The sequence below is a fragment of the Tamandua tetradactyla genome, chromosome 23 (assembly GCF_023851605.1).
Source record: "Tamandua tetradactyla isolate mTamTet1 chromosome 23, mTamTet1.pri, whole genome shotgun sequence".
Classification (NCBI taxonomy): Eukaryota; Metazoa; Chordata; class Mammalia; order Pilosa; family Myrmecophagidae; genus Tamandua; species Tamandua tetradactyla.
In genome coordinates this window covers 5,094,273-5,106,411 of record NC_135349.1, presented here as the reverse complement: position 1 = coordinate 5,106,411, position 12,139 = coordinate 5,094,273, and the positions used below count along the sequence as shown (strand labels likewise).

The window sequence follows — 12,139 nt, the reverse complement described above, 5'->3', positions numbered from 1 at the left end:
GTTGCAGTGCCCTTCCCCATACCCCCAACTTAACAGAACCCACAATGATCATTGCCCATAATGGCAAAAACTTAAAAAGCAACCCCAATTTGGTCAGGAACAAGAAAAAGATATCCACAATTAATGCTACTCACATCAGTCATGAAATCTTTATAATACAGCAAGACAAGGAAGCTATAGGAAATACATGGATTATATAAGAAGAGACAGAACTGTGATTATTTTCTTATACTTATTACTTATTGCCCTAATATACTTATGAGATAAAATCAGAGATAATGTATAAACTAGTAGAACTAATGAGCAGGCTCACCAGGACCCAGATACAAAGTCAACGTTCAAACCATGAGAAGGTCGCCAAAGGCCATGAGGAAATCTAGCAGAAAGGTGAATCCATTCAAAACAGTGACAAAGGCGACCTAAGCTGGCAGCAAGGTACCTGAGGAGCTGGTTTATAATCGTCGTGGACCCCAGAAAAGTCATGTTCTTTTTTTTTTTTTGCTTTATATGAATACTGTATTGAAAGCCCATTCAGTTTACACACAGAAATTATACAATTATATACTGCTTCACAAAGGCAGTGAACACATTACATTCTACAAAATCTACTTTACAGAAATGTAAAAATTCTAAATATCAAAAGGTACAGCTGAAGAAACAGGTAGAAATTTGGCAGCCAGTAATTTTGACAGGGAAGCTGCAGCTTGCATGACTTTAAATATGTGAATTTGAAAATACTGAGTTTAGAGTAATCATTGCACTTTGTGTTGATCTGGAAAATATAACACTGGCTGTCGAAGAAGCAGGTTCAAAAATATTTAATTCACTTCAAAATGTCATACAAATTATATTGGTTTCTATGCACCCCTAAAGCTTCAATCATTTTAGCTCAGGTACATTACTAAAGTAATATATTAATTCTTCCAGTACAGTGATGTTCCATACCATTGACATTTGCATACTCTAGAATAATTTAGAAAGAAATGTGTACTATTCACAATGTTCAGAAAAGCAAGCAAAAGATCTAGGAACCTACCTGGTGCTTCTGAGATGGTCTCATGTCAGCTTCATAAGCATTCATTCTACAAAATAGTAAGCTAATGTTTTGAACACAATTTCCAAGATAAAGCACATTTTCTCATAAATAATGAAGTATTTTTCTCAGGCACCTCAGAAGTATACAAAAGAATTTTAGTTTGAACACATCTCTTGGAATGTGTTTAACCTGGTATCTTAATAGACTTAAGATTTCCAGGGGTTCACAAGGGCCAGATTTTATTTCAGTTACTCAGAAGAGAAAGTAACTGTCTTCTGAAAGAGGTGAACTCAATCATTACCAATAAAAAAAGTATCCACCGTATTCATCTCTTATAGAAACAGAAAAATATAACATTTCCCCCCTTAGAATAATATATATAAATATGTATATATGACTTAAAGTTTCATTGTATATAGCCAAACAATAAAATCTGGAAACCAGCATGGAACCCTATAATTCCCATGTTAAAATGTTGAAACTACGACCAAAATATGAAAACTGCTAGAGTTGTCAGAAAGAGACAGGAAAAAAGCTTTCTTGCATATGTATAAACTAAATGTGATAATCTCCAAAAGGTTTTCAAAATTATAATTATTACCTCCCAGTTTAAAAATTTTAATTCTAAATTAAAAAAAAAAAAAAAACATCTACACATAAACCACTGATTTGACCAGACCAAAAAAAGTCAGTGGTAAGCAGGACTCAGAGGAACTGATAGTCACAGTTCTTACATGTACAACTCTTTCAGGATTTATTCCATAAAGTACTTTATTTTACAACCTGCTTCTCCTGTAAAACTTTATAAAGGTCTACTTTATTACATAAAAGTTTTATACAGTGTAAAACCAGAACTGTGTGTAAAATATGGCATCTAAATGTTTCTACATCGTTAGTCTTGTTCCATAGGTTCATCTGTGACTTGTGTGGTTTCGTCATCATTTTCCATGAAGGATTCTGAAAGAACCTCTCCTGTTTTACTGGAATTGGATCCTACTAATTCTTCTCCTTCATGGCAGTCAGAACCACTGCTTCCAGGGCCTGTGTTTTCACTGGGTGTTCCAGGCCCATTTATATTAGACCTCTCAGTGTAACTTGGTGAATTTCCAGGGAACCTCACACCGTTCATTCGATTCAAGCTACTGGAATTGTTTTTCTCTGAGAAAGGATAAACACAGCTTACAACCATCACATTCTTTTCTACTCCTCTGAGAAATTTGTCTGTTCCTTATATAGTCTCTCCTTGGATCTGTTAGCAATTCACGTAGTCGCTGAAGAGTAAAAGGTCTGCTGCCACAGGAGAGGCCCGGGTTCGATTCCCAGTCTATGCACTCCCCATTGTTTCTCCAGTCTTGGCTACATGACAGAGAAACTAATCCAGGACGGGACAGACTTCCTTTTTCCCCCTCTTCTCAAAATCTTTCAGCGCCTCCTGCAGCCTCTCGACGTCCATGGCTTCCCGGAGTCCCTCGCAGCCTCCGCCTCCCCCCACCCCACCCCCGACGCCCTTCCCCTCCCTCGCACACACTCCCCACCAGCCCTCCGACCTGGCGCCCAGGTCATGCTCTTTAACCCTCACTCAATATTGCTGGGTGAGATCTTTTTTATTAAGCTGTTTCCACGGAGACGTGTCTCCACCCATTCAAGGTAGGGTTGCTTACTGGAGACCCCCAAGAAGAAATCATTATGGAAAAAGCTCAGAGCCAACACAGCCAGAGACCTCTGGAGATGCAGAAGGAAAATGTCCCCAGGGAAGATGTTTGAACTGAAAAGCAGGAGAGAAAGCTAGCAGGTGTCACCATGTGCCTTCCCCAGCTGACAGAGATATCCTGAACATCATCGGCCCTTTCCCGAGTCAAGGTCTCTTTTTCTGGAGGCCTTAGTTTGGACATTTTTTAAAAAGTCTAAACAGTTTTTTTTTAATATCCTAGGGGTGCTACATTATTTATCATTATACTTTTATATACTAAACTGAACATATTAATCAAAGCTACTCTGTAACACAGTTAAATGGGGAATTACAGTAAGTACCTTGCATAGGGAAAACATATATAGGGCAGTCACATTTATAAGGGACATGTTCCTGAAAATCATAAATAACTCAAAATTTGGATAATTCAAGACTAATTGTCCCACACATATAAAGGTTCAGTAGATGGGAGGATGTATTGTCAGAGTACATAAATCTATAATCAATATAGAATATTTTTATAATACATATCAATAACATTAATCTATAACAATGCATTGACACTTTCATAAATTAGACAACTGTGTGGTTAATAGAATTATTATGCAGTACAGTGATTTATCATATTTTTAAATATAATTTGAAGGTACAATATGTAATATACAACAAATAAATACAATTTAAGGATGTTTAATTAGTTATTGTAGTATATCGCCTGAAAATAATTAAATAGAAATTATCATTACCATTATCATCTTCCAACAAAATAAAGTATGAGAGTGCTAAGAGGTACCAAATTACAAGCTTTTTCTCCACATTGTAGTGAAGGCTGGGCTGAAGCCTTGGAAGAATTTGCTAAAGAATGGCTCTGACATGGTCTGAGATTTTTTTCCTCTCAGTTTTTTTGCCCGAGAATTTCTTGATGCGCGCGCAGCTTTCCGCCTGTGCCGCCACAGGGCTGTGAGCCGCTTTTGGATCAGCTTCTTCAAAAATAGCAACTGCTGCTGGAAAATATGATCAAAAGCCTTTGCCAGAAAACAGACACTTTGCTATTAGCTGATGTAATGAAGGCCCATTTGTTTTCCTAATTGTAGGCAAATCTTCCTTTAATAATCCAGGGAAATCCAATCCAAGCAAATTTTCAACAGTCTCATTATCAAGGTTGCACAAATCTACGTCTGCGTCACTTCACAGTTTTCTTATTAGCAAGTGCTAGATTGTCTTTAGTGGAAGCCTCTTTAAATTATGGTACAGCTGGAATGTTTTGATAGCTTCAGATTTAGAAGATCAAGTTAGGCTGTTCATTTTTATAGTCTTAAAAGTCTGTCTTCCTATAATCTCCTTTCGAATTATCCACAGATACTTGTTGCACAGAAAACAGTTTGGCCTTGGGGCACACTATGGCGACAGGGATTTAGCAACCCTGTGGCCACGGATTTGTCCATTTATTCTATTTTCCTTGCCTGGTTATAACTTTTATGAACTAAAGGGTGCATCTACTTTAATGCTGTTTTTTGTGTGTGTGGTTTTAAAATTTTTTTGAGCATTGTCTCTAATATTTTGTTTTCTTTTGTGTGTGTGTTTTATTTTTTTTAAATACAAAAAAACCCCACCAAATTAACGCAAACATTCCTTTTTTATCATTCCATTCTACATATATAATCAACAATTCACAATATCATCACATAGTTGCATATTCATCATCATGATAATTTCTTAGAACATTTGCATCAATTCAGAAAAAGAAATAAAAAGACAACAGAAAAAAATATATATATACACATACCATACCCCTTACCCCTCCCTTTCATTGATCACTAGCATTTCAAACTAAATTTATTTTAACATTTGTTCCCCCTATTATTTATTTTTATTCCATATGTTTTACTTGTCTGTTGACAAGGTAGATAAAAGGAGCATCAGACACAAGGTTTTCACAATCACACAGTCACATTGTGAAAGCTATATCATTATACAGTCATCATCAAACAACATGGCTATTGGAACACAGCTCTGCATTTTCAGGCAGTTCCCTCCAGCCTCTCCATCACATCTTGACTAACAAGGTGATATCTATTTAATGCGTAAGAATAACCTCCAGGATAACCTCTGGACTCTGTTTGGAATCTCTCAGCCATTGACACTTTGTCTCATTTCACTCTTCCCCCTTTTGGTCAAGAGGGTTTTCTCAATCCCTTGATGCTGAGTCTCAGCTCATTCTTGGATTTCTGTCCCACATTGCCAGGAAGGTCCTTACCCCTGGGAGTCATGTCCCACGTAGAAAGGGGAAGGGTGGTGAGTTTGCTTGTTGTGTTGGCTGGAGAGAGAGGCCGCATCTGTGTCTAATATTTTGCAGAGCCCTCTCCTGTCTCCACGGGACATCACAGCAGTGGTTTGGCCATCTTCATAGCATTCTGTCACCTCTAACTTCTCTTTCAAAGTTACTTATCTCAGGTACATATTTAAGCACTCCCACCACCACTTAATGAACACCTGGATAACTGTTACATATTATAGAAAATATTTTTAATTATATGAGTTACAAATGATAAGATAGCAGCACTGGCAGTCAGCAAAAGCATTAACCCAATGAGGCTGCTGTGATAGTAGTAAAGGATGATGGAAATTTTGTTTCTTTGCTAAAATGATGCTGACACAGAGCAACAAAAACAAAAGTTTATCACCCCTTCAGCCTGCCAGCTATGAAATTATGCATTTCTTGAAAAAAAGAATTTTCATTTTGGGAAGTTTCACAATATTTCAAATTTGAGACCTAAAGTGGGAAATTTAAATACATTTTTACTTTGCACATTTTCAGCTTCACATAATCCAAACATGTGTAATGACAGTACACTGAACTTCCAAAAGACTTTTTAGCCTATAAGGAAAATACATGAATGGAATAGAAGAGGAAAATAAGCACCCAGATGGAATTTACAAGCATTTAAACAAACTAAGAAAGTAGAAAACAAATTTAAAATAAGTCAGAAAATATATTCTCATTAATGATCTAAGGTCACACTTTACATTCAAAAATAAAAGTTAGTGCATAACATCCACTTTTTTTGAGGACTGAGCTGCAAACACAAATGTACTCAGATCTATATTAGAAGGCTATATACAAAACCAAAATAAATTAAAAAATGGCAATATAAAAAAATATATTCACAATAAAATTTACATCTTCAGTGATCTTTGCTGCCCCTTTAGTAACTGTACCTTCTCAAACACTGCTAATGCTCCCTGCGGGCTGGGCAGCAGGTGTTTTTGCCCAGACACCACACTAGTTATAACTGGTGTGTATCCATCTTTGGAGAAGGGGGCTCCATTGAAGCAATTTTTGCCTTGGAAATATTTACGTTCTTTTGTGAAAGAGATTCGTTCATCATTTGCTGACTGCAAAACTCCAAGACACAAAATATGTGACAGAAATGTTTGATATTGCCTCGCCGTTTTATGGATTTACTCAGCTTACCCTGTTGTTTACAGCCATCACACTTGGCTATAAAACAGAACTGTAAATTTGGTCATGTAATCTTCACAATAAAACTCTTCTAACTTGCCCACCAGTCAATTTTCCCCCAAATGAGGGGATGTCTGTGAATGAACGATAACTACACGTTCGGCAGTAGTTTCCCCACCATTCTCCAAAGTTACAGGCAGAGAGGGTTTTGCAAACTTCACTACAAAACGGCTTGTCAGCCTCTGAGAATGGCGCAGTCTCTTTTATCATTTTCTGATGTTTGCAGTGTTCACACATCACCACAACTTTATCTTTCTTTTTATATTCATCAGAGCAAGACTTGCCACAAAACAGAGACATTTTACTCTTGTAGAAGAGAAGTTCTGGTTTTGTGATAAACAGATGGTTACACTGCTGACCCCGGAGTTTAGCAATTCTATGGGTTAAAGCAACTTGCTGGGATCCTTCAGCAAGAGGCTGGAGACTGTAGGCAGCAGGGCTGATGGAGCTGGGGGGAGTGGCAGAGGTGTTGCCTCCTCCTCTGACACTGCTGAGCTGGAGGGAGGGCTTGCAGACCTCCTGGCCATGAGTTAGGGGCACCACTGAAGCACTGAAGAGTCTGTTCCTTTTGGCTTGTTAAATACATTCTGGAAAGCAACCACACAACTGGAGCTGCAGAAGCTATATATATGTATATATATAGTTCCATTTGACATAGGTGATACTGAGCGATAGCTGAAGTTTTACAACTATGGCATAAAACTTGGACACCTGAAGAAGTAACTGTCTTAATCTGTAAGCAGAGAAGCAATCAATGGAGCAGAAAAGCTCTGCTTTTCCTGGGTCATTTGTAGTCTCAATCATTTCAGCCGAGGGCCTCAGTGATCTCCCTAGGTGCATATGGAGGCATGTGGCCTGAATTCTGCTTGTACACCGTGACACCTACTGAACTAAAAACCTTCTGAGACTGGCAAGAACCAGAGTTACTCTAGCAATGGCTCCCACAGTCTTCAGAACAGTTCATGCGAAGGTTATTGGCAGAGTGCAATCTTGAAAAGCAGGCATCACTACAAAAACCATGTACCACATTTTGATATTTAACTTCAAATTGAGTATGAGCAATCTTCTGACACATACTGTCCTTAGTCGAAATGCTACTGGCATTTATGGTACATATTTTCTTCAGCTCATAAGAACACAGGCATGACTGGCTGCAGAAATCTTTGAAAGGAGAGGAATTTTCAAATCGGGTTGTGATCACATCCTTTGGATTTCAAATGTCTTTTAAGCAGTGTGTGCCGGTTTTCTTGGGAGGAGGTGGTAGGGAGACAGATGAAAAATATCTGGTGATGCATGGTGTGGAGCCAGTGAGCTGAGTAGAGCCTGTCTTATGATACGCTGTTTGTCCTTTATAAAGTATTTTTTTTACAACCAGAACAAAAAAAACCTGAATAGCTACTGCTGGAAATAAAGGAAGCAATATATTTGGGCCAGATGAGGCAGAAGAAAACTGAAAGCCTGGGGTCAATTGTTGGGCAAGAGGATTGACTGAAAACACAGCACTAATTTCCACTTCACTTTCTTGAGATTTTGGCTGTTGGGCACATCCACACTCTTAAGCATCGTCAGGTTTTTCTTTAATCGTGTCCAGAAGCTCTCTCTGTGGTGCCACTGCTTTGTCACATTCACCATCTAAAGTTTCTTTCACTCTAATTGTTTTATGTAAAGGGATTGCTTTAAAGGGATTGATCTAAAATTAATAGATCGGACTCTTAAAGTGGGCCACCTGCACTTTTCAGGGTCTCCATGGGGCCATGCCCAGCCCTGCCCAAGCACTGTTACACAATCATCTTCTAGAATTATTCCGCATGAACCATTGCAACGCAATACCCAGCCAGCCGCGCATGCGCAGCCCTCAGTTTGGACATTTATATATATAACTGTTAACTTGTAACCTAATAAATTCTCTTTCAAGAGCCACCCCATTTCTGGTATACTGCATTCCAGCAGTATTTAACAAGTGAAAACCTAAGAATAACTACCAAAAGATGTGTACAAAGTGTTTGGATAAGTTTCAAAAACATTAACCTTTATAACAGAATGCCTGAATCAAGGGAAAGGACATATCAAGTAAATTCTGCACATATTAATCCATGTATGAAATCAATGCAATTGCAATCAAAATCCCAATATAATTTGTATGTCCCTTAAACTGATTTTAAAATTCAGAAGGAAAATAAAAAGATTAAGAGCCTCTGAACATTTTCGAAAGAAAAAGAGAGAGGCTTATTTTAAGCTTTGATAATCACAGCACTGAAGGTGCAGGAATAAAAATACAACTAGGAAAGGAAATATATACCTATGAGGCAGCACCATTGCTTTTGATATAAAAATTGCTTGGAAAATAACTGAAAAGAACGGCCTTTCTATGAAGAAAAAAATTATTATCCTTACTTCAAATCATGGACAAAAATAAATCACTACCGGATTAACTTCCTTGTCAAAAGCCATACTTTAAAACCATTAAAAGAAAATATGGAGAATGTATTTATGTCAATGGAATAGGGAAGGATTTTTTAGAACATTATTCTAAAAACTACAAACCATAAGAGGAAAAAACCTGGTATCTTTATATAGAATTGAAAATTCAGCTGTGAAAAATGACACCATAAACAGACATTTCAAATGACAAAATATTTGCAACATATTTGAAACAGAGGATTTATATTCAGAATAAATAAAAACTCATACAGGGCGATGTGACAGTGGCTCAGTGGCAGAATTCTCGCCTGCCATGCCGGAGACTCAGTTCGATTCCCAGGGCCTGCCCATGCATTTAAAAAACAAACAAAACAAAAAACCTCATACAAGTCATTAAGAAAAACCACATAGAACAGTGAGGAAAGGATATGAATCTACACTCCACAGAAGGGGCTCCCTGGATAGCCAATTGACACATGAAAAATGAACTTCATCGCCAAGCAGGAAAACAAAATTTTAAATGAAAGCTTCACACCATCTTCCACCTGTATTATTGGCAGAAACTTAAAAGATGGTCATCCAAATGGGAAAATAAGTTGTTTTATGATTGAATGCTAAACGATGCACTTGAAATGAATGGGACCAACCTCAAAAATAATGTTGGATGTAAAAGGCAGATTTCATAACAATGGGTATAACAGGTGCCATATATGAAATTAAAAATCAAATCACAGGAACAGACCCCTGCTTCAATCAACAAGAATGACCTGCTATAGCAATTTCCCTTCCACCATAAACAACTAGAAATGTGGACAAGATACACGAAGCAATTTTCAAACTTCAGACAAATGACAGCTCAGGACCCTAAACCCTAAAAGAAGCAAGTGTGGGGAGGGAGACGAACAATACTGTTGACTCAAAATTGTTGAAAGGCAGTTTTCAGGATATAGCACTGGGCTGGGAACCCAAACAGAGCCAGCAGTCTCACTGGGCTGAAGAGTCAAAGACCAGCACTTAGAGGGCCAGGCACTGTGGAATACCTAACGGGAGGAGGGGCCACAGAGAAACTCCTCCAGAGATCTCTGCAGAGGGAACCCTTGAATCATTAGTTGACTTGCAGCTCTCTCCATAGGCAGTGAAGCTTCATGGGTTGGGAAATAAAAATAACAGAAAACAGCCTGCTGAACCTTTGCGAGAGCAAACCCAGGGCAGGACGAGTTTGCATCCCCACTATCCAGAGTAGGGAGGCTTCTCTATGAGCACACCAGGTAGCATCCTCAAAAGGATACTGCTCAGACTTCCGGAAAGATGGCGGCTTAGTAAGACGCGCGGGTCTTAGTTCCTCCTCCAGAAAAGCAACTAAAGAAACAGAAACAATACGAAACAGCTCCCGGAGTCACGACAGAGACCAAAAAGACAGCGTACTCCATTCTGGAACAGCTGAACGGGCAGGGAGAATCTGCTGCGGTGAGATACCCGAGGGGCGCGCGTTTTCCCGGCCGGGGCGGCTGGCGACTGGGGTCCCCTCCATGCACGTGGCTCCCCGGTCTGACTGGGAACGTTGGATAGCGGGGCCCTCCCTTCACGCTTGGCGTTTCGGGCCAGCTGGGCAATTAGGACCGGCACTCTCCCAAGCCGCAGCGGCCAGCGACCCCCGCCTCCACGCACGGTTTCCCGGGCGGACTGCCGTGCAGACAGACGAGCGCCACCTACTGGGCAGGAAAAGAAAAACAGAACCCAGAGATTTCACAGAAAAAGCTTTCAATCAGCCGGGTCCCACACCCAGGGAAATCTGATCAAATGCCCAGACACCAGCAGAAAATAATGGATGACGCTCGGAAAATTGAAGATATGGCCCAGTCAAAGAAACAAACCAATAGTTCAAATGAGATACAGGAGCTGAGACAACTAATGCTGAATATACGAACAGAAATGGAAAAACTCTTCAAAAACCAAATCAATAAATTGAGGGAGGACATGAAGAAGACATGGGCTGAACAAAAAGAAGAAATAGAAAATCTGAAAAAACAAATCACAGAACTTATGGGAGTGAAGGACAAAGAAGAAAAAATGGAAAAAACAATGGATACCTACAATGGTAGATCTAAAGAGACAGAAGCTACAATTAGTGAACTGGAGGATGGAACATCTGAATTCCAAAAAGAAACAGAAACTATAGGGAAAAGAATGGAAAAACTTGAGCAGGGGATCAGGGAACTGAATGACAATATGAAGCACACAAATATACGTGTTGTGGGTGTCCCAGAAGGAGAAGAGAAGGGAAAAGGAGGAGAAAAACTAATGGAAGAAATTATCACTGAAAATTTCCCAACTCTTATGAAAGACCTAAATTTGCAGATCCAAGAAGTGCAGCGCACCCCAAAGAGAATAGACCCAAATAGGCGTTCTCCAAGACACTTACTAGTTAGAATGTCAGAGGTCAAAGAGAAAGAGAGGATCTTGAAAGCAGCAAGAGAAAAACAATCTGTCACATACAAGGGAAACCCAATAAGACTAGGTGTAGATTTCTCAGCAGAAACCATGGAAGCTAGAAGACAGTGGGATGATATATTTAAATTACTAAAAGAGCAAAACTGCCAACCAAGACTCCTATATCCAGCAAAATTGTCCTTCAAAAATGAAGGAGAAATTAAAACATTTATAGACAAAAAGTCACTGAGAGAATTTGTGACCAAGAGACCAGCTCTGCAAGAAATACTAAAGGGAGCACTAGAGTCAGATACGAAAAGACAGAAGAGAGAGGTATGGAGTAAAGTGTAGAAAGAAGGAAAATCAGATATGATATATATAATACAAAAGCCAAAATGGTAGAGGAAAATATTATCCAAACAGTAATAATACTAAAAGTTAATGGACTGAATTTCCCAATCAAAAGACATAGAATGGCAGAATGGATTACGACCCAGCAATACCACTGCTAGGTATCTACTCAAAGGACTTAAGGGCAAAGACACAGACGGACATTTGCACACCAGTGTTTATAGCAGCATTATCTACAATTGCAAAGAGATGGAAACAGCCAAAATGTTCATCAACAGACGAGTGGCTAAACAAACTGTGGCGTATACCTACGATGGAATATTATGCAGCTTTAAGACAGACTAAACTTATGAAGCATGTAATAACATGGATGGACCTAGAGAACATTATGCTGAGTGAGTCTAGCCCAAAACTAAAGGACAAATACTGTAAGGTCCCACTGATGTGAACCGACATTCGAGAATCAGCTTGGAATATATCATTGGTAACAGAGACCAGCAGGAGTTAGAAACAGGGTAAGATAATGGGTAATTGGAGCTGAAGGGATACAGACTGTGCAACAGGACTAGATACAAAAACTCAAAAATGGACAGCACAATAATACCTAAGTGTATTGTAACTAGGTTGGAACACTGAATGAAGCTGCACCTGAAATATGGTTTTTTGTTTGTTTGTTTGTGTGTTTGTA

The 12,139-nt window shown here is 39.0% G+C and overlaps 1 pseudogene; it reads right to left on the bottom strand.

The window, feature by feature from the left end:
• Positions 1–1,928: 1,928 nt before the first annotated feature.
• Positions 1,929–8,700, bottom strand: LOC143666651 (zinc finger MYM-type protein 6-like; annotated as a pseudogene).
• Between the last annotated feature and the right edge of the window lie 3,439 nt (positions 8,701–12,139).